Below are 27,625 nucleotides of genomic sequence, written 5' to 3'. Positions count from 1 at the left end.
GTAAGGAGGGCGATGCGTGAAGCGTTCAGTGAATTCGAAAGTAAAATTCTATGTACCGACTTGACAGAAAATCCTAGGAAGTTCTGGTCTTACATTAAATCAGTAAGTGGCTCGAAACAGCATGTCCAGACATTCCGGGATAATGATGGCATTGAAACAGAGGATGACAAGCGTAAAGCTGAAATACTAAACACCTTTTTCCAAAGCTGTTTCACAGAGGAAGACCGCACTGCAGTTCCTTCTCTAAATCCTCGCACAAACGAAAAAATGGCTGACATCGAAATAAGTGTCCAAGGAATAGAAAAGCAATTGGAATCACTCAACAGGGGAAGTCCACTGGACCTGACGGGATACCAATTTGATTCTACACAGAGTACGCGAAAGAACTTGCCCCCCTTCTAACAGCTGTGTACCGCAAGTCTCTAGAGGAACGGAAGGTTCCAAATGATTGGAAAAGAGCACAGGTAGTCCCAGTCTTCAAGAAGGGTCGTCGAGCAGATGCGCAAAACTATAGACCTATATCTCTGACGTCGATCTGTTGTATAATTTTAGAACATGTTTTTTGCTCGAGTATCATGTCGTTTTTGGAAACCCAGAATCTACTATGTAGGAATCAACATGGATTCCGGAAACAGCGATCGTGTGAGACCCAACTCGCTCTATTTGTTCATGAGACCCAGAAAATATTAGATACAGGCTCCCAGGTAGATGCCATTTCCCTTGATTTCCGGAAGGCGTTCGATACAGTTCCGCACTGTCGCCTGATAAACAAAGTAAGAGCCTACGGAATATCAGACCAGCTGTGTGGCTGGATTGAAGAGTTTTTAGCAAACAGAACACAACATGTTGTTATCAACGGAGAGACGTCTACAGACGTTAAAGTAACCTCTGTCGTGCCACAGGGGAGTGTTATGGGACCATTGCTTTTCACAATATATATAAATGACCTAGTAGATAGCGTCGGAAGTTCCATGCGGCTTTTCGCGGATGATGCTGTAGTATACAGAGAAGTTGCAGCATTAGAAAATTGTAGCGAAATGCAGGAAGATCTGCAGCGGATAGGCACTTGGTGCAGGGAGTGGCAACTGACCCTTAACATAGACAAATGTAATGTATTGAGAATACATAGAAAGAAGGATCCTTTATTGTATGATTATATGATAGCGGAACAAACACTGGTAGCAGTTACTTCTGTAAAGTATCTGGGAGTATGCGTGCGGAACGATTTGAAGTGGAATGATCATATAAAATTAATTGTTGGTAAGGCGGGTACCAGGTTGAGATTCATTGGGAGAGTCCTTAGAAAATGTAGTCCATCAACAAAGGAGGTGGCTTACAAAACACTCGTTCGACCTATACTTGAGTATTGCTCATCAGTGTGGGATCCGCACCAGATCGGGTTGACGGAGGAGATAGAGAAGATCCAAAGAAGAGCGGCGCGTTTCGTCACAGGGTTATTTGGTAACCGTGATAGCGTTACGGAGATGTTTAACAAACTCAAGTGGCAGACTCTGCAAGAGAGGCGCTCTGCATCGCCGTGTAGCTTGCTCGCCAGGTTTCGAGAGGGTGCGTTTCTGGATGAGGTATCTAATATATTGCTTCCCCCTACTTATACCTCCCGAGGAGATCACGAATGTAAAATTAGAGAGATTAGAGCGCGCACAGAGGCTTTCAGACAGTCGTTCTTCCCGCGAACCATACGCGACTGGAACAGGAAAGGGAGGTAATGACAGTGGCATGTAAAGTGCCCTCCGCCACACACCATTGGGTGGCTTGCAGAGTATAAATGTAGATGTAGATGTAGACCAAATATAAAAATCATGAAATGTACCCTCAATAAAAGAAAAAAAAATCTATCTTTGTTGAAGAAACTTGTCAAAACACAAGGGAAGTTCACTTCACATCACATGAGTTCCAGCAATGACATATCAATATTGAACCTGCAGGAACAGACAGCAAGCATGGTATGTGCCCTCTGGCTCTGCACACGCTGCACGATGATGGTATAGTACAAGAAGAGTGCATAGCTGCACCCCATCTGCTCATGTCCCAACAGGGAAACTTAGGTAACTTTTTTTACAAAAAACAAATTCTTTATATTAGTAAACAGTGACAGTCCACTGTTACGTAGTTACAGCCACACACATTATGACTTGTGACACAGCATAAAAAAAAAGTTGTAATAAGTCAGTTCATAGGAACCATGCAGCATATTGCTGTGGTGGGATATAGGTGCACCTGGTAAAAACAGTGTGTCAAGGCCCTATGGACCTGTAAAAACTACTGTTGATGTTTTTGCAAAAAGTATTGAAGTTCTCGTAGGGACAAAAAAAACCAAAGAATAACACAATTAAAAGGTACAAGCCAAGTGCTAGTATGGGGGTTGACAGTAATCACAAACTATGCCCAGAACAGGTAGCAAGGGGAAAAAAGTAGTAGTTTTGTGTAAAAATTACAGGGGTTTGTGGATCTATTGAGCATTTTAAGACAATGTCGTCTCTAGTCTGTGTGTCCATTGATTGTATGCTGGGGAGGTGCATTATGCAGCACATTATCTTGATTTCTTCCAGGGTGTTAAGTGCTTGCTCTTTGTTCTCCTTCTGCAATATCTTTAAGTTGCTAGATGTTCTGGTGGAAGAATGGCCACAATCCCATAGGTGGGTGCTCACAGTGAATGAGCCTGGTTTAAATGCTCCCTAAACATAATATCGAATCCCCTGCCAGTCAGCCCCACGTATCACTTCAGGCAATCGTCACATCTGATACTATAAATCCTTGTGGCACTGCAGTATGTGCTCTCTTTGTGTCTCTACTTCTCACTGACTTTGCAAGGGATACAAAAGGCCAGTTTTAAGTTTTCTTGCTCTTAAATGTTTCCTAGCTTCTAGGAAATTTTACCAAAATATGGTGTGCTACGATTACTTACACTCTCTGTCAATTGGTTATTCATCCTCACTAGCATTATATGTATCACCATTTGTCCCATGAATTGCTCTATGCCCATATTTTTTCTTTAAAACATCCCAACTAATATTTTTTTTACAAAAGCCTTACCATAAACATTTACCTTAGTGATGTATTGAATAACCTGTTATTGGCTGTCAATGCTGATCCTTTCTAAATGTATCAAACTCCATGTTGATCTCCTTGAGTGCAATTGTCAGGTCTAAATAAGACATCTCCCCTCCCTGATTGTCCTACACTGTAAATTACACTTTCTCTTGCAGACTACACAGTTCCATGCTAAATTCACAATCATTTTTTTTATCATTTATACAACAGCATGTCATCAATGTACCTACACCAAACCCCTGTCTTACTGGCCTGTAATGGTAGTTGGATCATAACATCATGACCTTACTTTTGTCATAAGGATATTAACTAAGCAGTATGCCAAAGTGGACTCCATAGTCAAACCTTGTTTTTAAAGATGTTTATCATCACCAAGCATATCATATCAATCAATTTGTGGACATCAATATTCATCATCTAGTTGGCCACTCAGGATTCTTAAATTATAGTTAATTATACTCAGAATCTGCCCTACTGAGCTATTGCTTTACATATTTTTAATGTCTACCAATGGACCCTGGGGAATTGTTGTTTTACACAGTTTGTTAATCAGCTGCTCCCTGTTGCTTATATTGATGTTTACTGGGTGATATTGATTCAAGTACTTGGCATGCAATTTCTCTCTGTCATACCCCCCACCCTGCACCCCCACCCCCACATGTGTTGACAATGGGCCTGATTAGAGTACCCCTCTGTGGATCTTAACTATTGCTTGCAACCTGGGAACCATTTGGTTTTTACGAACCATATTCTTTTTATGCAACACTTTGAGAAAAGGCTTGTTGTGCCATTTTTACATGATCAGAGTACTCTGCAGTGGGATCCTTTCAACATTTCTCCACCAGATTATCACCAAAAAACTGCTGAACGTTATTCATGTACTGACATTTATTCAATACCATTGCTCTTTTTTTTTGTTCAGCCAAACTATCAATGCATGATTCTCCACTAGCTCATTATTTATGTTATTCCTACACCATCTATTCCCCCCTGGTGAAACTGCAAATTCATATATTCCTCTTCAATTATCCTGTCAACCCTGTTGCCACTGCATTTAAAGCTTCTGTGGTCAACTTGGCATTATCAAGGGCTGCGAATGGGCCATTAACAAACTTGCACACTGATGCTTGTAGTGTTATATACATTATGTGACAAACCCTTTTCTAAAAAAGCAATTTAATTGTCACTAAAAACAATATTTGTATAACTGCATACTCAAGTATAAATCTCGAAATGGCAACTCTCAGGCAACTGACAGCTACGATTTATTTAGTCTCCTAATTTTCTTCATGTCAGTTATTGTCCAAGAGACCGATGGCCATATCATAGCCAAAAGTGGAACAACAATTAATTTTGTAATAACATTGTATGATGTATTCCACTGAACTATCAGTAATTGCTTCTGTGCAGGCACAGCTGACTTAGGATGGAAGAAGGATGTTAGTATCTGGGTTTGTCAGGACAGTTATTAAAGTTAAGATCATGCACGAATGATTAGATGTCATCATTGGAATTTATTTCCTCAAGGGATATAAGTAATGTGTTCAGGAGCATCAGGAAGCTGCCACAGCCAGACTGAGGGCATGATGCCCTAAGAGTGAAGGTAGGAAACACATCTGGTCAGAAGGAGAGCTAGTAGGCAAGAAAGGGACCCTGGGGCATGGGAGTCAACTTGCTGTTCCCTCTCTGCATCCCCCATGTAACCATTTCTCAGCCTCCTATTGGCTTGTAGCAGTGCACCTCAGCACGACCTATGGTCAGCAACACCTTTAATATAACATCATCTGGTACACAGTACCTGGTGTGGGAATGCTACCAACATTAACTGAGCACAGGTAGGCATTTATCTAACAATATCCAGTACAGCAGCAGTCCAAGCCCAGCCATTGTTTCATCATAAGATTAATAATAGAATCATAGAATAGAATGGAATAAAAATTAAAAAAAAAAATGCTCAATACTGTAGGTAATCCACCCAGCCTGACTGCTTCCTATGCACACTTCATTTCTGGGACAGTCCAACTTAAGAACTCATTGCTGTCAACAGTTTAAAATTTTGGGTACCACAGGAAAGGCAGAAACCTTTCTCTAGCATGGTTACAGGTCAATGAATGAGCGACCTAGAGAGAAGACAATTTATGATAGACCTTTTGTATATGAATGATGAGCAATCACCCTCTACTTCATAAATAGGTGTGATAGTCATAATTACAGCAAATTGTGTCTTGATACTCGTTGCCTTTCAAGATTTTTCATATTTGTGTGGCTGCCATTAACATGCAAATGATTGGCATTTCATTGCAATCACACAAAGTAGGAATAAAGGCATCAACTTATTATACAGGGGGGTTTCGGTTGGAAATTCCTGTTACAGACTTCTAGGACTGGGAGAGGGGAGATGGTACATAAAATATTTGAATAGGAACCCATATCTAGAAATGTACCATTTCATTTCTATGACAGTTTCAATTCAGATGTTACATCATCTACTTCTGCTTGAGGAACTGAATTAGGTGAGATGCAGTACAATTATTGGGTAACCATTTGAAATGAAAGATAACAAAACATCTATTTATCAGTAAGCAAATTTGTTTGTATTAGCACTTAAGCATTACATGTTTATGTTATTCCAAAACAAAAGAAAGAACTCAACATACTGTAGGTACAGAACAGTACTGATGCTTTACAACAGTGGCTTGACGTGGTGACCACCACTGTTTTTACAGACATGGTACCTGTGAAGCATGTTCTGGTACATATTCTCCATCCCACCTGTTGTTTCTTCAATTTCTAGTGTAGCAGCCAGATCTCGTCCCAGCAGATCTACCTCTGTCTCCACAGAAGTTCCGTAAATTAAACTTCCCATATGATGCCACAAGTAGTAGTCCACAGGAGATACATCCAGCGATCACAGTGGCCACTCAGTTGGATCACCTTGACCTGTCCATTTTCCCCCATATTATCTTTTGAGATGTCTCTGAACTGTAGGTGTTGCACCATCATGCTCTAACCACATATTTTGACGGCCATTCAGTGGCACAGCTTCCAAGAATGGGTTCAGTACATTTTTTAGGAAGATGAAGTATGCATGACCAGTTAGCTTGAGTGGAAGGAAGTGTGGTCTGATCACATGACCATCCAGAATGGTACTGAAACCCCTGAACATGCATGGCTAAGGGTTTTCGTCTGCCCACACATAGCTGTTTTACGAACTGGGAACACGACCCCTAGTGAACTTATATTCATCTCTGAACAGAACTCTACACGGAAACAGCGGCATTTCGATGCAGCAGTGCAGAAACCACACGCAGTAGGCAATGTATTGTGAAAAATAGGCTGACCCCATAGTATGTACCCTTCGTAAGTGGTACAGATGTAATTGTCACTCATGCAGAATCTCCTAGACAATCCTGTAACTAACACCCATTGCACACACAATTGGGTTCTCCTCAATGTGATTCAGTTCATATTCTTCAAATTCGGGTGGTGCGGCACTGCCGTGGAGCACCACAGTCCTGCCTCCTCATGGTACAGATACCTGTTTCTTGGTGTTGTTGCAGAACTTTGACAGAAAGTTTGTGCAAAGGCATGCTACTTTGCAGAAACCATTGATGATACAAATGACTAGCAGCTCTTCTGTTGCCTTGAGCTTCTCTGTACACAAGGGGCATGTTTGTACATTCTGAAAAAATGTACTGAACGTTGTTTGTTGTATCAGAGATGAACAAGCATTGAATAGATCTGGCGGCAAGGCAGACGTTGACATCAAGTGACTATCCGACATAATGCGCTTGATCATGTGTACCCTATTGCACACCAGGACAAGCAATTCTGAGACTTTTCTGTTTCCCTCAGCAGATGTTGACATGTTACACACCTGAACTGAAATCGTTGTAGAATGGAAACAATATGTTTCTGGATATGGGTTCATATTCAAAATGTTTTGTATTCATTCTACTCTTCAAGTTCTACATGTTTGTAAGAGGAATTTCTGAACACCAGAGTATAAGGGTAGACCACACAGAAGATTTCTCATTCAGAAGTCACATCTGAATGTTCTTCATTGGTGAAAGGTTTGTGTTTTCTCATGTAAGTAGGAGAAACATCTATCAGCATGTGCCACAACTGGCAGTGACAGCATCATGGCCTGTTGAGACTGCAGTTTTCAGTGTCTTGCAGGAGCTCAGCAGCCTCATTAGACTAACACCTGAGGGGTAATCATAATGTTTGCTTGACTATGCTGGATTGTACAGCAACTTCATATATATTGAGTCAGGAAATGGGCTTGTTTGAACTAAAGTATCCACATGGGCAATGAGATGACATCAACGCAAGTAACACCATGGACTGTCAAATGGACAACAGTTGTTGCAGCTTCTCTTGATGTGCCAACATTGGTGCACACAGTAATGACACTTGACACAGGAATGGCAACACATCCTGTTTTTCAGATGGGTCCTGGTTATATGTACAATATCATGATGAGTGTATCAATGTGTGGAGACTCCAAGGAGAATGAATGTTGCCAAATTGGATTTGTCATTGTCACACAAACCCAGAAACTGGCTCAGTGGTATGGGTTGCATTTGGGTGTACAACATAATCACATTTGGCTCACATAGCTTTGACGTCCCTGTAACTTATATTTCAGCAAGATAATTCCAGCCCAAAATATTTTCCACACTCCTCTCAAAAATGGATGGCTCAAATGACTCTGAGAACTATGGGACTTCTGGGGTCATCAGTCCCCTAGAACTTAGAACTACTTAAACCTAACCAACCTAAGGACATCACACACATCCATGCCCAAGGTAGGATTCGAACCTGCGACCCGTAGCGGTCGCGAGGTTCCAGACTGTAGCGGCTAGAACCCCTTGGCCACCCCGGCCGGCCACACTCCTCTGATCTACCTCAACACAAAAGGGAGTTTGACTGTTGCCCTGGCTGCCACATTATGTAGATCTTTCTTCTGTTGGAAACATCAGGTTTTGGATTGCTGAACCACTGCCATGCCACCACTGTCTAGCTGCCATGACTAGTGAACTTGGGCATAGAGTTGAAGCCATCTGGAAAGACATGTTTGTACCTGTCATCCAATCTCACTTCAACTTGATGCTCAGCTGGGTTAGAGCCATTGTTGCTACCAGAGGTGGAAGCTCTGTGTACTATATTTTACATCCTGTATACAACCAAACAATATACAAATTTAATCTTGTATTATCATATTAACAGAATCTTCTGTCGGTTCTTGGTAGAACAACATTATAATAATAAATGAAAAGCACCAGTTTGCTTTTGTTCTACAATATTATTTTATTATAATAAAATTAATCTTGTATTCTTTGTACAGCATGACAGAAAAAAGCTGGAGCTTTTGTAATGTGTACTGGTAGCCATAAACAGTTGGCAGCACCAGCCCTTCAGACATAAACAGTCTTATCATTTAGTAATAGTGGACCCATGGAATGATCAAAAGCATGCTTTTTCCATAAAAATATATTATGGAAACAGTGATAGTTTGGAAAGCATGTGGAGGAAGCTCTGACGTTTTTTAAACTTATGGTGTCGTTGTTGGGTGCTTTTGAAACTTAACTCGTAATAAAAACTTGATTAAAATTTGGAAGAGACTGGATCTGCTCTAAAAAGGAAAATGACAGGGTAACTTGTGATAGGCAGAATATCAAAGTTGTACATAATTGTCTTACAGAGCCAACGGCTTTCAGTTCGTAAAGAGGCATCTGCAGGCAATGTATCCTGAGAGAGTGTTCACCAAATTCTCCATTTTGTTTTAAAATTTCATTGGCACAAGTTTCTGATTGTCCAGCAACTGAAGGAGAACAACTACCACATTGTGATTTTAATCCTGTCAGCAAAATAAGACAAACATACGTGAGGACTCTGGATTTATGGACAGACTTATAGTGTCAAATGAGGCCCATTTTCACCTCACAGGTTATATGCATAAGCAGAACTACCAATACTGGCAGACAGCAATCTTGAGGAAGTTCATGGATACCCTGTACATGTCAGCAAGGTAAAAGCAGGTGTGCAGCTTTATCACTGAGGGTCATCAGACCTTACTTTGTTAAAAATGAAGAGCAGATCGTAGTGACTGTGACTTCAGATCAGTGTATTGAGATGTTACAATCTTTCGTTGCACCTGCATTGAACAGTACTTCACAGCTTCACAAAACTTGATTTCAACAGGATGGTGTGACATTACACACTGTATGGCAGTCACTGGCAACTGTTTGAGAATTTGTTTGGTTACCGTGTCATCTCAGGATTCAGTGATATTCCCTGGCCTCTAAGATCACTGGATTTGTCCATTAGGTGTTTTTTCATGTGGGGCTACCTTAAGAGTCTGGTCTACATGATTTGGTCAAGAACACTGGTTGAACTGAAACAAAGAATTCAAGACAAAATTCATGGTATCCCAGCTGAGATGTTGCAACACTCGGTGAAGAATTTCGAGAGCAGATTGGAAGAAAGCATATGTACAGGATGACGCCATCTACAGGATGTAATTTTCAAACGTTGATAATACAAATTACTGTCTCTTAAAAGGTAAGCTGTAATGGTTTATTTCCTGTCAATAAATTTTTTCCTTGTATGTTTTCTATTTTTAGTGGGTGTTTCAAAAATCCCCATTTCTGTGTCATCCAGTATTATACTGTATATACGTTGTAAGTAATATTTCATTATTTCCTGGTTTCCTCATACAAATAGCGAAGAGTACAGCAGTCACAAATAATGTTTATTGCACATCCAGATTTCGATCACTGTGTGGCAGTCTTCAGTGCAGTAAATGCAAGTTTAAACATTAAAACTACTTCTATATACACATAGTCCCAAATGGACTATTCATGTCAGTAGTTGAACTGAGTGTGAATTCAGCCTTTGTATGAATAGTCCATCTGGGACTGTGGGTGTATGTAAGTGGTTTTAATGTTTAAAATTACATTTATTGCACTGAAGACTGCCACACAGTGATTGAAATTTTGATTTGCAATAAATGTTATTAGTAACTGACTGCTGTAACCTTTACTAAATGAAATAAATACAGTCACTGGGAACATCTGCTTCCATATGGAATTGAACCTGATAGTTGTCCTGGTGTTGGCAATTTTAATAGACAGAAATGTATATTTCCTTTGCCCGTGTATTCGCCATGACAGGATAACAGATTTTGTTGATGATGATCTGAGCTGCTTTGACAGGCAACAGAAGACGTATGAGATTCTCATTGACATGTCTGGGGCATTTGCTTGTGAAAATCATTGCAAGCTAATGAATAATATATGTTGATATGAACTGAGGATAATATTATGATGATATAAAATCTTACGTGGAAAAGAGGACACCGTTCACAGAAATCATATGTACTGATGGAATATAATCAGTTAAAGATTGCAGTTACAAACTGTCAAATGAGCTACGTCATGAAGTTTGTAGGCAAATAAATACTACACAGTGGCAAAAATAAACCTGTCAAACATTAATTGCAACCCTTTTCAATGGTTGTTCAGTGTAGTGATAAGTATTTTCTGACAATCAATGAAGTATGGTTGTGAGTTCAAATAATCTGCAATTCTATTAAGGCATATATTTAGCATTTCTGATTTAAACAAAGGTTTGTTTGGTTATCATTTTGCTCATGAGAAATTACACCATTTTCTTGGTGTAGTGGTGGATTCGGAGCTGTCCTGGAGTTACTGTGGATGCAAACCTGTACAAGACAGAGCCAAAACAGTGTCTCCATTTTTTTCACTGTTGCTTCCTTATACAGCACTTACCGAGCTACAGAAAACAGGCAGTCCAACACAGTGGTGGCTGTATTCTGGCAACAATTTGCAGCACAACATAAATCTGACTGAAGTATTCTCACCTAACCTTCACCCCTAACTTATACAAGGACGTCCTCTCCCCCAACCAGAAACCTTAATTACAACATGATGTGACTTACCAAACAATATGGACAAAAGATGATCTGTGATGGCTTCTTGTTTTAGTAGAGCTAGTTTAGTATACTGAAGAACAAGGTTTGCTATACTGCTGGTACGTACATCTGTGGACCAAAAAACATTAATTGTGACGAGAAGAGAAAATGTGAAATTATAAGGTAAAAAAAAGACATCTTCAGGAATTAGAGCCTTCTCATATTCTGTTTATTCTGTTGGTTACAACACACATGGTATGGCTGCACAGCAAAGCACCAAACAAGGTAGACAAGGACTTTCTTGGTTCGTTCATAGGCTGTTAAAAGTTAATTCTACAGGTTAATTTGAGGTTGGTGTTTCAAGGTTTTCCACATTCATCTAATTCACAGCTAACCCTTGGCAACACTTTGCTAAGACAACCTAAAAATTCTAGCTCTCAAACCACATTTTGTTCAAATTTAATTTGCCAGTCTACATCAAATAATAGAAGGCATGAAAATAATGCAACAGATCCATAAAAATAGTCAAATATAAAGTTTTGTAAGAAAATAAAGCGGTGTAGATGGAGTCAACATTAAGGAAGTGTTTTTTAAATGTGTTTCTTTTTTCCCAATTTGGGTAAGGTTAATGGTGGTTATTTTTATTCCTAAGCAACATGGTTTTCAAAGTTATTTAGAGTATTTTGTCTACATAATTTTTTTAATTTTCACTGTCAACTGAACATTATTGTTATATCTAAAAACAAAGATGATGTGACTTACCAAACAAAAGCACTGGCATGTCTATAGACACACAAACAAACACAAACATACACACAAAATTCAAGCTTTCGCAACCAACGGTTGCTTCGTCAGGAAAGAGGGAAGGAGAGGGAAAGACGGGGTTTTAAGGGAGAGGGTAAGGAGTCATTCTAATCACGGGAGCGGAAAGACTTACCATAGGGGGGAAAAAAGGACAGGTATACACTCGCGCACACACACATATCCATCCGCACATACACAGACACAAGCAGACATTTGTCACACGTCTGTGTATGTGCGGATGGATATGAGTGTGTGCGCGAGTGTATATCTGTCCTTTTTTCCCCCTAAGGTAAGTCTTTCCGCTCCCGGGACTGGAATGACTCCTCACCCTCTCCCTTAAAACCCACATCCTTTCGTCTTTCCCTCTCCTTCCCTCTTTCCTGACGAAGCAACCATTGGTTGTGAAAGCTTGAATTTTGTGTGTATGTTTGTGTTTGTTTGTGTGTCTATCGACATGCCAGCACTTTTGTTTGGTAAGTCACATCATCTTTGTTTATAGATATATTTTTCCCATGTGGAATGTTTCCCTCTGTTACATTCAGATCATTATTGTTATGTGCATAATAATACTTATTATGAATAACTCTCAGGAGACTATGGATTTTATCATAAAGAGGTTAAAAACACATCATTAATAGTCATATAAATTATATAAAATTATATACTTCATAGTTATTATAAAAATATACTTACAATTTAGGTGCCAAAATGTTGTTTGTTTTGTGATCTTCAGTGTGAATACATACTGGCAGCCCTTCATGCTACTCTATCCTGCGCAGTTCTCATTATTTCTGAATAACTGTTACAACCTAGTCCTTTTGAACCTGCTTACTGTGTTCATCTCATGGTCTCCCTCTCAGTTTTAGCCCCCCCCCCCCTCCTCATGCCTCCCTCCAATACTAAATTGCTATATTAGTGATCCCTTGATGCACCTTTCTTTAGGTTCGACATGCCACAAATTTCTATTCTCCCGAATTCTGTTCGATACCTCCTCTTTAGTTGCGTGATCTACCCGTCTCATCTTAAAGCTTTCTTCTGCAGCACCACATTTTTAAATTTTCTATTCTCTCCTTGTCTAAACTGTGTATTGTCTATATTTCACTTCCATACTGTGCACACTCCAGACAGGTAGCCTCAGAAAAGACTTCCTAACACTTAAACCTATATTTGATGGTAACTAATTTCTGTTCTTTTCTTGTCACTGCCAGTCTACATTTTGTATCCTGTGTACTTTGGCCACCATCAGTTACTTTATTGCTAAAACAGCTAACGTTATCTATTACTTTCAGTGTCTCATTTTCTAATCCGGTTCCCTCAGCATTGCCTGATTTAATTAGCCTAAATTCCATTATCCTTGTTTTGCTTTTGTCAGTGGTCATCTTATATCCTCCTTTCAAGGCATTAGCCACTCCATTCAACTGTTCTTCCAAGTCCTTTGCTATCTCTGATGGAATTGCAGTGTCTAGCAAACTGTAAAGTTGTTAATTATTCTCTCTGAATATTAATTCCTTGTCCACATTTTTGTTTGGTTTCCTTTACTGCTTGCTCAGTGCACAGATTGAATAACCTCAGCAACTGACTACAACCCTATCTCAATCACTTCCCAACCACTTCTTTTGTTTCAAGCCTGTCAACTCCTAAATGCTGTCTGGTGTCTGTACAAGTTGTAAATAGCCTTACGCTCTATGTATTTTACAAAGAGCATATTCCAGTCAATATTGCCTTTTCTCCAAAAGCTTCTTTAATTTTCCTTTTTAATTTTCATCCATCTTTCCTCTAGTTATACAGGATGAAGCACTAATTATTCCCACCAAGAATAGCTCTGAAAGTATGATAGGAGCTGAAAAGTTCGTGGGACAAAAGTTGCATGGGACATCAGGGGCCATAATATGACATTGGTTTTCTGTTGCTAGGTGGCGTCGCTTCAGAGATATGAAGGTCAAGTTTGTTTTGTCCTTTAAATGGGTTGTTATAGTCCGGTACTCATTTTCTGATAGCGGCTATCGAGACGAATCCAGTGATATGTAACAGTAAGCTCTTTAAAGGTCAACGAAGGTCACAAAGGTGGCATGAATGTCCATTTACAGAAGGTGATTAAAGTGATGACCATTGGTATCAGTGCAGTGCTGCAGTCTTCTTATCTTGAATTGAGTGGTATTCCTTATCACATCGGCACTTATCGAAGCACATGTTCTGACAATTCTCTCTCACATATCTTCAGTTGTAGTTGGAACGTCTTTATGAACACTGTCTTTTATGGATCCCCACAAGAAAAAATCCAGAGGCATCAAGTCTGGCGAACAAGCCGGCCATGACACATCTCCTCGGCATCCAGTCCAATGATTTGGGAATTGTCTCTGCAACTGATTTCTAGCCATCAGCGAAAATTGTGCCAGACACCCGTTCTGTTCCTTGTTCCTAAAGATTTCTTCCAATAACAGACCTAATGTTTCTTGCAGGAATGTGGTGTACTTCCTACCATTGAGATTTCTTGTGATGAAGTAGGGGCCTATAATTCTGTCCTCCAGAACCCCACACCATACGTTCACCGACAATGGGTTTTGGTGTGCAACTTGCCGCAGCCAACATGGATTTTCAGTTGCCCAATAATGCATGTTATGCAAATGAACATTTCCATGGTTCATGAATGTAGGCTCATCAGTAAATAAAATCAAATTAATAAATGTGTCATCCCTGTGAATCTGAAGTTCAGCCCATCAGCAGAATTCAATGTGATGCATACAATTTGTACCAGTTAATTCTTGGTGGAGACTGATATGGTAAGAATGATGTTTATGGTGATGCAGAACTTGAACACCACTCTGGCTCATGCCAGATTCCCTTGCTAACTGACACGAACTAACACAAGGATCTCGAACCACAGTGGCAAGAATACCAGTTTCTGTTTCTTCATTAGTAACTTTCCTATGCTGGATATGTTTCTGATGCATTAAAGATCCAGTTGTTCTCAATTTATCATACACATAAGTCTCTAGCTCTCACTGAATTTAATTGGAATTCTCTCTAAATGTGAAGCATATCGACTTGTTCTTAGAGGAAAATCATCATTAACATTTGCGTGATTTGATGATATTAGTCTTACCATTCCTATTAGTGTTGTATTGTGAAATCATCGAATGGTGTTTACATGTCAATGGCATGCTAGCTGGGTATGCCGTATTCGGTGAATATTTACTATTTGCACAATATACGAGAAAGAATTGTCAGAGCATGTGCTTCGATAAATGCCGAAGTGATAAGTAATAACACTCAATCTATAATAAGAAGATTGCAACAGCACATTGATACCAATGCTCATCACTTCAATCTCCTTCTGTAAATGGATGTTCATGCCACCTTTTTGACCTTCGTTGACTTTCAAAGACCTTACTGTTACACATCATTGGATTCGTCTCCATAGCTGCTATCAGAAAATAAGTACCAAACTACAGCATCCCAAGAGTTGACCTTCATATCTCTGGCATGACCCTCCTAGCCACAAAAGGCATCATATTATGGTCCCCATTGTCCCATGCAATATTTGTCCCACAAACTTTTCAGCTACCATCATACTTTAGGACTTATTCTAGGTGGCGATAGTTAGGGACTCATCCTGTATATGCTTGTATTTTGTTACATTTGTCCTCTAGCCATTGATGCTTAGCCATTTTGCACTTCCTATCATTCTCATTTTTTAGACATTTGTATTCCCTTCTGCCTTCCTCATTTGTTGCATTTTTATATTTTCTCCTTTCATCAGTTAAATACCATATCCTCTGTGTTATCCAAGGATTTCTATCAGGCCTTCTCTTCTTACCTGTTTGATTTCTGCTGCCTTCACTGTTTCATCTCCCAAAGCTACCCATTTGCCTTGTACTGTGTTTCTTTCCCCTGTTCTAGTCAAGTGTTGCCTAATGCTCTACCTTTTCCTAGATTTTTTAGTTTTAATCTTCAGTTCACAATCAATGGTCAAAGTCCACATCTTTTCCTGGAAATGTTATACAGTTTAAAATATGATTCTGAAATTTGTGTCCTACCATTATATAATCAATATGAAACCTTCCAGTATCTCCACATCTTCCATGTATACATCCTATTTCATTATTTTAAACAAGTGTTGGCAATGGTTAAATTAGGCCTGTACAAAATTCTACAGGTTGCTTCCATTTCATTCCTTTCCCACAGTCCATATTCTCCTACTACTTTTCCTTCTCTTCATCTTTCTATTACTGAATTCCAGCCACCTATCCCAGTTAATTTCCCTCTCCCGTAACTATCTGAATTAATCTTTTATATATCATATATTGTGTCAATCTCTTCATCATTTGCAGAGCTAGTTGTCATATAAACTTGTACTACTGTGGCAAATGTTGGCTTTGTGCGCAGGTTACCCACATGTAAACCTTTCTTCATTACTTGGTGTCTCATTGAAGAAAGTTTGCTGAATTTCTGTAAAACTGGTGTTAAGGAAAATATAGCAACAATGCACACTACACAACTTTTAATTACTGTAACTTTTCCCACATTTGTTGTCACTAAAGCCATTATGATGACCAGTTACAGCTCTCACATAAAATTTATTTACATCGGCAACCATCTTCACCTTAGTACTTGTCACTATGTGGTGACAGAATATTCAGAGTACACAGCTGCAGTTGAATTCTGGCACAACATACACTTCACAAAGGTGGCTCCAGTTTATGTAGACAGTGGATGTACTATGTCTTTTAATTAGTGACACAAATAAATAATTGTTCATGTCGACAAAGAACATAACTGGAGTCTAAATTGCTCACACGTTTGCTCGAAGGAAAATTTCACAAAAGTTAATAGCAGTCATCAATACAGTTCAGTATCTTAAGTAAGTCTCACACTTACAACACACATAAGAATACTGGGTCTTAGGTAGACTTGCTGCACAGCTTTTATTATAGTGTTGCCTAGGTGCAGACATCACTAAAAATTTGTTATCTCATGTTCCAGTGAGGTTTTCTGAGCTCAAACAAAAGACTGTGGCATGAGGTTGTCCTTATAAAGACTTATGTATGATAATTTTAGTGTTTTGGAAATCACATAATGGTTTGAAAATCTGTTAGGTCAAATTTTTGTAATTTAGATAAAGCTGTGCATTACTACAGTAACTTGGTTTACAAAATATGTGGTGGGTTAGGAAAAAAAATTATTGAATTATGGGAGCATTTCATACACCCATGGGGGGAATAATGGTTTACAAAATATTTGGTGGGTTAGGAAAAAATCATTGAATTACGGGAGCATTTCATATACCCATGGTGGGAATAAGTCATTTATAAATGCAGTCGTCATATTGGAAATTCTGAAAAATTGTCCAAATACTTAATAAATGGCTTAATTAGTGAAAGATTTCATCTGTTCGAAAAAAATTAGAGCAACAAAAGTACAATGCTAAAACTGGAATTTAATAAGTACAGTGGCTAAATCAGCAGTAGAAATTTTGAGGTTGTACAGACTTCAATATTGTTTATCTATTAAGTTAATGACTTTCAGCTGAATTTAAACATGTTACTCAAAGGTCAGCGTGATGGTATTTATAATGAATAGTTTCAGTATTTCTAAAACTGCTCTTAGCTCAGTCCAAATTAGCATTATCTTTCGTAGTAATAATTTCTATTCTCGATTACTTTTAATTAGCAAGGTTTCCAGCAAAAATAAATGCACTTTCAGAATCTGCATATTGAAAAGTGTAGTCTGAAAAATAAATATACATGAAGCACGACCTGATTAATGTTTTGGAAGGTTCCAACAGTAGTCTCTCTCGAGCAGACTTCACAGAAAATGACATACTAACAAAATAGCAGCTGTACTGCAAATGCCAGACAGTGACATAAACTTCAGAATATAATACACTTGCAAATGCTCTATATGCATATAAATTTTCATGCATGCAGCTATATGATGGTTTCTGTACATTAGTCAGCATTTATAATGAAAAAAAAATCATAAAATGTTGGACAGAGCAGACCTTGTTTATTACTTTGTATACATATTTTGTAGCATTTGAGTATTTAAATCATGAATTTCTTCCAAACTTATTGTAAATAGAAAAGTCTTTTTATGGAGTTAAATTTCACGTTGGGTCTTAGATATTTTGCGTGGCTGTATTGCGATTAATCTAATGATATTTTAAATGGAATATACCATCTTCTTTACTGTGCAGGTAGTGGACTAACTGGTGGAGCAATGTGGAACTCTGCAGATGCTGAGCTTCAACAGCAGATTACAATATCCATGGTTAATTACTTGAAGAGATCTGTCAGAAGATTCCTTTTTAAATGTGGTGTTTACACATTTTGAAAGGAAAAACTGAAGAAATTTCATTGTAACCAGTTTATTTATTTACTCTTAGAGAGTGTTTAATGTCTTTCTTTAGTAAATGGTGTTGTTCATTATACACACATTTTTAAGTAATTTTATAATTGTATAAGGCATTTGAATCCTGTAATTCATGTTTTTACGGTATGGTAGAGTAGTATTAGGAAAATTCATGAGAAAATTCATAAAAAAGTGGCATCAAAGGTGCAGTTGCCTTAAATAAACAACATACTGCACAATGAATAATTGTTGTGCAAAAAGTAAAAAATGAAGACTGTGGTACAATTTAAATTTGTCTTATTTTAAAAAATGAGAGGTACTAGATAAATAATGGAACTGAACTGAAAAAATTGTGGAAATTACAAATAAGTCACGTTACAGGTGTCCATGTCTTTAGAACATGATATTTTATTATGAAGTACTGTGCTTGCAAGTAATAATACCCAAACTAGCTTCGTTACTACACTTTCTCTTTGTTTTTCATACTGCGTCCACAACTGTACTTAAGTTTTTTTGAATTTGGAAGCACATTTTTGTGCATTGTATCATGCTCTCATGGAAAACTGGCACAATCCAACAGATCAAAGAGTATGAACTAATTTCTAAATTGGTTTTGTACTCCATAATGCAATACAGGTTTATATATGTGGTGTCTGTCCTTTTGGTCATGTCCAAAAGAGGAGGCACCAGTTTGATCCTGCAGCCACTATGAATCAAGAGACAAAGAAATTAGATGTGATTTATATCAATGAGGCAAACTGTAAATTTGTGCCACACTGGGATTCAAACCTATTTCTCCTGATTTCTAAGAAGATGCGCTGACCACTACGCCATCTGGACACAGTGGTTATCACAGCTGCATGTACTACTGTAGCATAAATTCTGTGAGACCCAAATTCTCAAGGATCAATAGTGTGTGGTATAAGTTGAGAATTTGGGTGTGATGGGAGGCATGATAGGATATTCCATGCAGTTATGGTAGCCACTGTGTCCGGATGACATAGTGGTCATCACATCTGCTTAGTAAGCAGGAGACCCGAATTTGAATCTCCGTGTGGCACAAATGTTCAACTTGCTCCACTGATGTAATTTCATGCCACTGGGAGCTGATATCTTTAATTCTTTTGTGTCTCAATACAGGTTTCTTAGAAAACTGTCTTCTTTTATCAGGCTGTGCTAGAGATAACCAGTACGGTAATGAATCCTTCCAGTGAAAATTCACACAGTTTTAAAATCTTTTGTGCATTTTTTCTGTTTTTATTTTATCTGATTGGTGTGATTGTAAATAGTAAAAAATGGTTACTCATGCTTTTAGTATGACAAGCAGTAGGAAAATTTAATGAATGCGAACAGATGTGCAAGTCACTGTATTAAAAAATAATTGATTTAATTTGAAGAAAATAATCATAGAGTTAGAAGTGACAATTTCTTGAATATCATAAAACTAATTTTACAATGAGATGCCTAGTTTATTATCCCAGTTTTGAGAATATCTGCTTTAAATTACTTGACAGACATTTTTTGTAAGCAAAATGAAGTTTTTGTGTTTTTAATTTTTGTTTTATATAGGCAGATATACCAAAGAATGCAGTTACATTGAAAGTTCTGCTTTTTTTTTACATGTTTCATAATGATTTGTACTTCATTTTCTTCCACAAATTTTCAAGTTTGTTGACTTCTACATTCCATATGATGAAGTGAATTTGTTAACTTTTGCATTCTATAAGGTGAAGTGCAAAAATGTAATGTGGGTGAGATTAAGTCAATATGTAAGACATCTTCTGGCAGAGACAAATAACAAATCAATTTTTAGACTAAAATACACAAGTAAAGTCATTTTCATGTGTGTATTACAACTGTATTCAATAATTGTTGTTATACAGCACAGTTACTTCAGACTTTTACATTATTTACTTTTGATAGGAACTGAACAACTCAGTATCAAACACATTACAGAGATTCTTGAAGTGCTTGAACCCACCTAGAATGTACAATTTAAAAAAGTCTCATTTACATGAAATAAAAAGCATATCAAATGTATGTGATACAATATTAGACTGTGTAAAATTAGAATTTTGATATTTTATTCATCTGAGTACTATGTAACAAATTTTTAAATGCCCGTGTGCAATCATCACATGCAGAAATAAAATAGTAGACATATACATATAATCTGTACTATGTAACTCACAATTATGTTTTTTACTTGCTTGTGTACTATGTTTAAAGTTACCTATGGTATGTAACTTTAGAGTTGGCTTTAATACTTTGCATACATTGATATTCCCAGTGTCTTACCATGGAGAGAAAATAAATAGTTAAATTTGTGAAGTGCAGTCACCATTGGTGGAAAGAAGGGGCAGGGGGAATGAATAAATCAACACAAAATAATTTTGTTGTAAAAACATTGTGATTTCGTAAATGTAGTGTTCACTGATAACTCTGTAATATTCGTGCGCTATAAATAGTAGCGTTGTCATTTTATAATATTTAATGTAATATTGTTAGAAACATGTTTAGACACTGAGTTTCAGCCCAAGCAAGCAAGACAATAGCTATGGATGTACCAAAGAAACTCTCATGGAATTCATCTGTGGAAATATTAGAAAAATGTAGACAAGAATGAGCACATTGAGATATACTATTTCATAACAACTGTAGTGTTCCTTGGTTAAAGTTTTAAACTCACTATATTAAAAAAGTTTAATGATATATTAGATGCTCTACATAAATGTACTTAGGCAGATTATAAAATGAAGTTGATGATAAAATAGGCGAATATCAGGCAGGTTTCCACAAAGGAAGCTATTTTTTCAAGCAAATTTTCTACCACAACTAATAAATCACATAAAATGATGCCAGAACAAGACTATGCACATGGAATTATTTTCAGTGAATTTCAACTTCTATCAGCATCTCCTCTGTGTTCCAGTCACAAAAAATTTTGAAAAAAGATACCCATTTCGGAATTTTAAATACCTCCAATAAGTAATTCATATGAAAGGAACTGACTAAAAATGCAGATAATACCAGAACCAGAAAGTTTCACATTACATATTAACTTTGCAAGGACACTTATGCAGGTTTCAAGAAAAATTGAATATAGTAAATGCCAAGAAACTTTCACACTGGAAATGAGAACAGAGTGAAAGGAAGGGGAAAAAAATATCAGAAAGAAAGATGAACCAGTACCAATTCTTCCAATAAGTCATTAACAATTATTATTTTACGTGGTCCAGTTCTTGTCTCAATCAAATCAGGAAGACATGAAATATCCCTAGTTGTCAAATTTACTTGGCAGATATATAGACAGATCGAATTGAAGACTCTTGTGCTCATTATTTTATTCTGTCATTCTCATTCTTAATTTCATTCTTCCTGCTCTCTGATGAACTTCACGTGTTCTCTTTTGGGTTGCTCTTTATATCTGAAAGTAAGCAAGCCATTATAAGGCGTGAGTAAATGTGGTCATAAGGTGTGTTGTCAGAGCAGTTAATTTTCACTTTTCTAATATTATGCAGTTCTGCTGAAGGTTGGTATTTTTTCCACTGGAATGAAGAAATTTATTGCCTTTTCTTCTTCTTTTTAACATATAATATCATCATATTTTACATTGAACAGATGATAGAACATTTCCAGAAATATACTAGAAACTTTTATCTTTGCTGGTGAACCTATCCATCATTTTGTTTCTGCAGATTGTAAGTTAAATTTTATGAAGACATAATTCAAGCTATCCAGCTTTTCTGATACTGAATTTCTTGTTTGTTCCTTTACTGCAAACTCTTCCTGAACTTGAGAACTAGGCAGTCTAATGGATAGCATTCTTTGAGCCATTACTATGACAGGCAGTAGAGAAAACAAGACGCTCTTTCTTTTTGTTAATTTGTATCCATTTATACACAACTGCAGAATGTATGAAAAAATATTTTTACTTTGTCAGTTTAATTTTTTCCAGGCCATGATATTTGGAAAACCATCTAAACACTCTCAAGTATATAAATATACCATTGTTAGGTTCTTCTCATGTATACATTGTTACCGTATCCATGTAGTGGATATGATCTGTGCTTGTCATACAGTTATGTTGATTTTTTCTAGTTTAATTTCTCCTCAGGTGCAGAATTGTGTTTAATAAAGCTGACTGCAGTATATAAACATTGTTGCAATTGTTAACTGTTGGGAACAGAATGCTTGTTGGCAAATTGATACAAAGTATAAGAAAGAAAGTTGTAAAAATGTTGAGTTCCTCTTAAAGCTGAAATAATAGATATTGGCCCAAATGTATACATTCATTTTACTTTCTATCATATTAGATCCCAAAGAAAGTTACTGTGGTTTCATTATTTTTGTTTTTCAGTGTCAGAAAGTGGACTGTGACACAAATTATTGATCTGTTGTTTCTGTAGCTACTGTCATCTCATACTTGAAGACTTACATGGATAACAGCTTATTCAGTAAGAATCTGTGTGCAATTGTATGCATTGGTTCTGAAGAGTTTCACTGAATGAATATTTTGTTTGACTCCATGGTTAAAATAAAATGAAGACATGGTCTGTTACAAAAAAGCAGTGTTGTCAGTCAGTTACACATGTGTAAGCAAGTGAAATAATGAATATCTAGACTAAGACAACCTTTTAAAAAAGTCTTCAGAAGAGCAAATAATTTCAACAGTTAAACTGCATAAATATGTTGGTCTTTCTGTCTATCTGCCAGGAAGTTTTGTACCTTCTATCCTTTTTGTTGTAAAGTGTGTTCCACGATTTTCACATTATTTAAGTTTGATTTGCATCTGAAGTAGTAATTAAAATTTTTTGCCAAAATATGTAGATATAATATTAAGAAAATGACTTGTATTTAGATATTAATAATACTATCTAATAAATTTACGTACTTAATATGTATAGAATACCAGAGAGCAACCCCTACTTTCCCCTCCCCCTGTCATTACATGTGCACAGAAGGTATTACTATTTACAGTATTGACTTAATCAGTACCCAAACCAAATTATTAATTATTCTCTCAATCTAATATGGATAAAAGTATGAAGTACTTTAACATAATCACCGTGTGAAATATGGAAGGAATGTACACTATTTAGATGCCAGTTCAGCATTACAGTGCCCATTACTATGTAGCAAACAAAATATTATCCAGTCACTGCTAAATGCAGCTGTACCTTTGATAAAGTTGTCTCTAAAGTCATTGAGATTATTAAAAGTTTGCATATTCCATTATCCACATACTCACATGTCATAGTAAAAGTCTTCCCATTGTTTCTGTAAATTTCTTGAGCATATCTTATAAAATGTTTACTCAGTAGATTTGCTGAAATGCGTTTTACAATATTTAATGAACTGAAGTTCTTATTGTACAACTGTACTTCATCTATGAAAAGCAATATTCATATTACTAGAATGAAACATCCCAGGGCAACATTTTATATGTGTAGCTTGAGGATTTTTTTAAAGAATTCATTAACTTGTATAACTTTTTCAAATAAATATATATGATAACTGAAAAAGAGGATAGGGAATGACATATTATGTGACAGGCAATTCAGTCAAACATTTTATTATGTTAATATTCTATTAATCAAATGTTACTATATCTGACAATGTAAACCAGAGCTTTAAGTGAACATGTGCTTTAACTTGTCTATGGTTACTGCCCACACGAAAAACTAGAGTTGAAATTTAGACGTTTTGGTAAACATATTTTTTGTTGCTAAAGCAGATATAGTAACATACACCACGAAATATTCATGGTGTATGAGGCAAATTTTTTTTTTATGTCAGATGCCATTTGGAATAACTTTAGAACATAGGACTTCAAAGTAAATAGTTAGGCCCTACTAACTTTCAGTACATGGGTCCATTTATAAGCAGTAGTATTAGAGAATGTCATTACAAATAAACTGAGAAGTATTTGAAGAATGTGACAGGGGCACTTTACATTGGCCAGGTGGTTTTAAATTTTTTTCAAAAACAACTTTTTAATCTTTAGCTCATATTACATCATATATCGATCATCTGTTTTTGGTGTCAACAATAATAATGCATAAATTAGTCTGAAATAACTTGAACACACCTGTGGCCTGCAGTAACTGACCAGTGTATGATATTAAAATTTAAATGGGGATAGAAGATGAAGAGATGCCAACCGTAATGTGGAAGTAGTGGTATTTGTACTCATACAGCAGCTCTTTTGAGATGAAGTAATGACACTTTTTATTTTGCATATATGCCTTTTTCAAATAAAATAAGAATTATTCTGTTAATGCTAATGACAGTTTTTCTGTGTCTTTTAAATGAATGGATAAGAGCAGCCAAATTATTCTTTTGTACATGTGAGCTTCAGTTCCTTGAATTCTAAATAATGGCTTTTTCTCTTATTTATTTCTAATGAAATAATTTTGGAGGCTAGTGTAAGTTGTCTATAGTGAATTGTAAAGCTGTCTGTAACTTGTGCAAATTGCTGACTCTTGTTTCAGTTTCCTAAATATCTCTTGTAGATACTTTTCAAACCATAGTGTAGTTTGCACTGATATTTTTAATTGTTGGATTTATATTCCTGTTTAAAGGAATGGTATTTTAAAATTATTGTCATATGAAACATGTATATCATTGTTGATAAATAATAAAATAATTTTATTTACTTTGATGATTTGTCTTTCTGTTCTTTACCATAGTTTGGTGAAAACTTTTCCATTCAACGATTTCCAAGCTTCAAAATTAAATATATTGCTATCAATAGCTCTGAGATGATCTTTTAGAAATAATTATTGCAATCCCCCCCCCCCCCCCCTCCTCTTATCCATGACCTGTACCTCACTCTCACAAATAAGTTGTAAAATAATTAACATTTATGAACATACCTCATCTGTTGTGTACGAGCAGTGCTGGATGATCTGTTGCATCTATTAGGAGCCTGGATTTTGGCCTCGTGGCTTCTAGGGGCCCCCAATAGTGATGCAAAGAAATTGTTCACTTGAAATAATTTATGGGGCATAATTCAAGAGGTCAGCTCATGCACAAAATCCTGTATTGGCAATACTTTTGCAGTTGTGGATGGCTATAGAGACAGCATGTCTCTGTTTTTCTGAAGGAACTTCAATCAACTTGTTGAGTTCATGCTGCATCAAGTTACTGCACGACATTGTACAAAAGGTGGTCTGAGACGATATTAGGAGGTACCCCATTTTTGTCACCTCAGTGTAACAGATGTCGTTAGAATTGTACTTACACATCTGCTTTTGTTACATACTCCACATAAGAAAATGTATTGTAAATGAACATTTTCAGTGTTGAAGTTAATAATTCCCAAAAGTCGTCAATTTTTAAAATACAATGTTGTTGGACGGGTAAAAGAGCTACTCACCAAGTGGTGGTAGGAGAACACAGATATAAAAGGTATTAAAGTTTACATGCTTTCAGAGCCAGTGGTTCCTTGTACGGCAGAAGGGTTGAAGGGGCAGGGAGAGAGATGAAGGAAAAAGAGTGATGAGGTTTAGGAAAAGGGGTAGAGTTCAAAAAAGCCTCCAGAACCCCAGGTCAGGGGAGACTTACAGGATGGGATGAACTTGAGAGTTTAAAGGGGGAAGGTAGGGTAATATGCAGGACAGAGATTACTACCAAAACATCGCACATGACTTAATGAAGTGAAAAGCTAAGTGAATTACATGTGATAGAGGTGGACAGCAAAAAATAGACAGGCTAGAAAGTGAAAAGCTAAGTGAATTACATGTGATAGAGGTGGACAGCACAAAATAGACAGGCTAGAAAATGAAAGATATAGAAAACTAAAATGGAGTGAAAAAAGGACACATTACTTTGAACAAATTCTGAGAAGCAAGAAATTAATGTAAATTAAGGCCAGATGGGTGGTGAAAACCAAGGACATGTGGAGTTCCAAGAAACTGTTGTCTTCTGCCCTTTGCCTACACCTGTTCATTCTAACTGAAAACTTGGTGGTAGTCATGCCATTGTGAAAGACCAGACAGTCTTTACATAACAGATGGCATACAACACATTTTGTTTCACAGGTGGCTCTTCGTTTGATAGTATGTTTTCCCAGCAACGGGGCTGATGTAAGTGCTGGTAGGAGGGAGCATAGGGCAAGTCTTACAGTGGGGACGATCACAGGAGTAGGATAGGGAGAAGGGTGCAGAAGGAGCATAGAGTCTGCCAAGGATATTGTAGACATTTGGAGGGTGATGAAAAGCTATTCTAAGTGTAATGGGCAAAATGTCGGATAAAACAGGCTTCATTTCAGGGCATGATTTTAGGAAGTCATAGCACTGTCAAAGTAGCTGATTAATACATTAAAAGACAAAGATAATACTAAGTGATAAAAAGTATACTCCTAAGCTGTGTTTTGGTGGAATCAGCAGTACCAGGATTGGATGTGATGGTCCACCAGGAAATCTGCTTTTTAACTGGGCTAGTGGGTAACCACATCCAGTGAAGGTGATGTCTTGCTGTAAACAGCCTGCATTTGAAGGAATATGCTTACCTCGAATGCCAAGGTTGCATGGAAGGGAACATTTGACATGGAAAGGAAGTCAACTTTCAAAATGTAAGTACTGGTGTTTGTTAGTAGGTTTAATGCGAACAGAAGTGTGTAGCTGAGCTACAGTGCAGATGAGATCAATATCTATGGAATTGGCATGGGTTTCGGAATACATTCATTTGAAATTTGATTGGGGAATTTATCTTGAGATTTCAAGAATTTTAACAGGTCAGCCTCACCATGAGTCTGTATGGCAAAGACGCCATCAATGTATCTAAAGCAAACCAGGGGCTGAAGGCTTGTGGGTCCCAAGAAAGCCCCCTCTAAGAAACCCATGAAAAATGGTTGGTGTAGGAGGGAACCGTTCTGGTTCCCAAGGCCATCCCCCTGATCTCTTTATATGTATATGATTAAAGAAACTGATGCAGTTGCTAGTGTCTCTAATAATCAAATTTTAACAGCTGCTTAGAAAATTGGTTGTAAGGCCTCAATCAAAGAGGTTATAGACCTTCTGAAAGGAACTGTTTTTTGCAAACGAGACAAATGCAAATGCGTTTAGCCCCTTTCACAACCAATGAGGTGAAAGTGATTATCCCCAAAATGCAAAACAAAAATTTCTCTGGCCTTGATAATATTTCCACAAGGTTACTCAAAATTGCCATAATGCTGTATTTAATGAATTCTTTCAGCAAGTATTGTCCCAGATAGATTGAAAAATGTTTTTGTGAAAACACTATTCAAAAAAGGGGATAAAACTAATGCTTCTAATTACCACTCTGTCTCTCTTTTAACATGTTTCTCTGCCATTCTGGAGAAACTGATGTATAAGAGAATTGTTGAACACCTAAACATCCCTGAGGCATTCACTCATTGTCAGTTTGGTTTCCAAACAGGCATATCAACTGACAATGCTGCATTTTCCTTTACCTATAACATATTAGAAGCTC

The 27,625-nt window shown here is 37.1% G+C and overlaps 1 protein-coding gene across 2 annotated transcripts in view; it reads left to right on the top strand.

Annotated features, from left to right (window-relative positions):
* Window positions 1-21,063, top strand: part of LOC126094485 (lysoplasmalogenase-like protein TMEM86A) — a 502,594-nt gene extending 481,531 nt beyond the window's left edge. Inside the window, exon 7 of one of the 2 annotated variants that reach the window (XM_049908882.1) lies at window positions 18,016-21,063. The gene's annotated coding sequence lies outside the window, so the exon portion shown is untranslated. Of the gene's footprint in view, window positions 1-18,011 lie in introns of both variants that reach the window. The other variant, XM_049908880.1, reaches the window with a different exon arrangement.
* Window positions 21,064-27,625: the final 6,562 nt, after the last annotated feature.

Source organism: Schistocerca cancellata, chromosome 8 (genome assembly GCF_023864275.1).
Source record: "Schistocerca cancellata isolate TAMUIC-IGC-003103 chromosome 8, iqSchCanc2.1, whole genome shotgun sequence".
In the NCBI taxonomy this organism is placed as follows: domain Eukaryota; kingdom Metazoa; phylum Arthropoda; class Insecta; order Orthoptera; family Acrididae; genus Schistocerca; species Schistocerca cancellata.
Note: the sequence above shows the minus strand (reverse complement) of the source record. Positions and strands in the feature narration are given on the sequence as shown.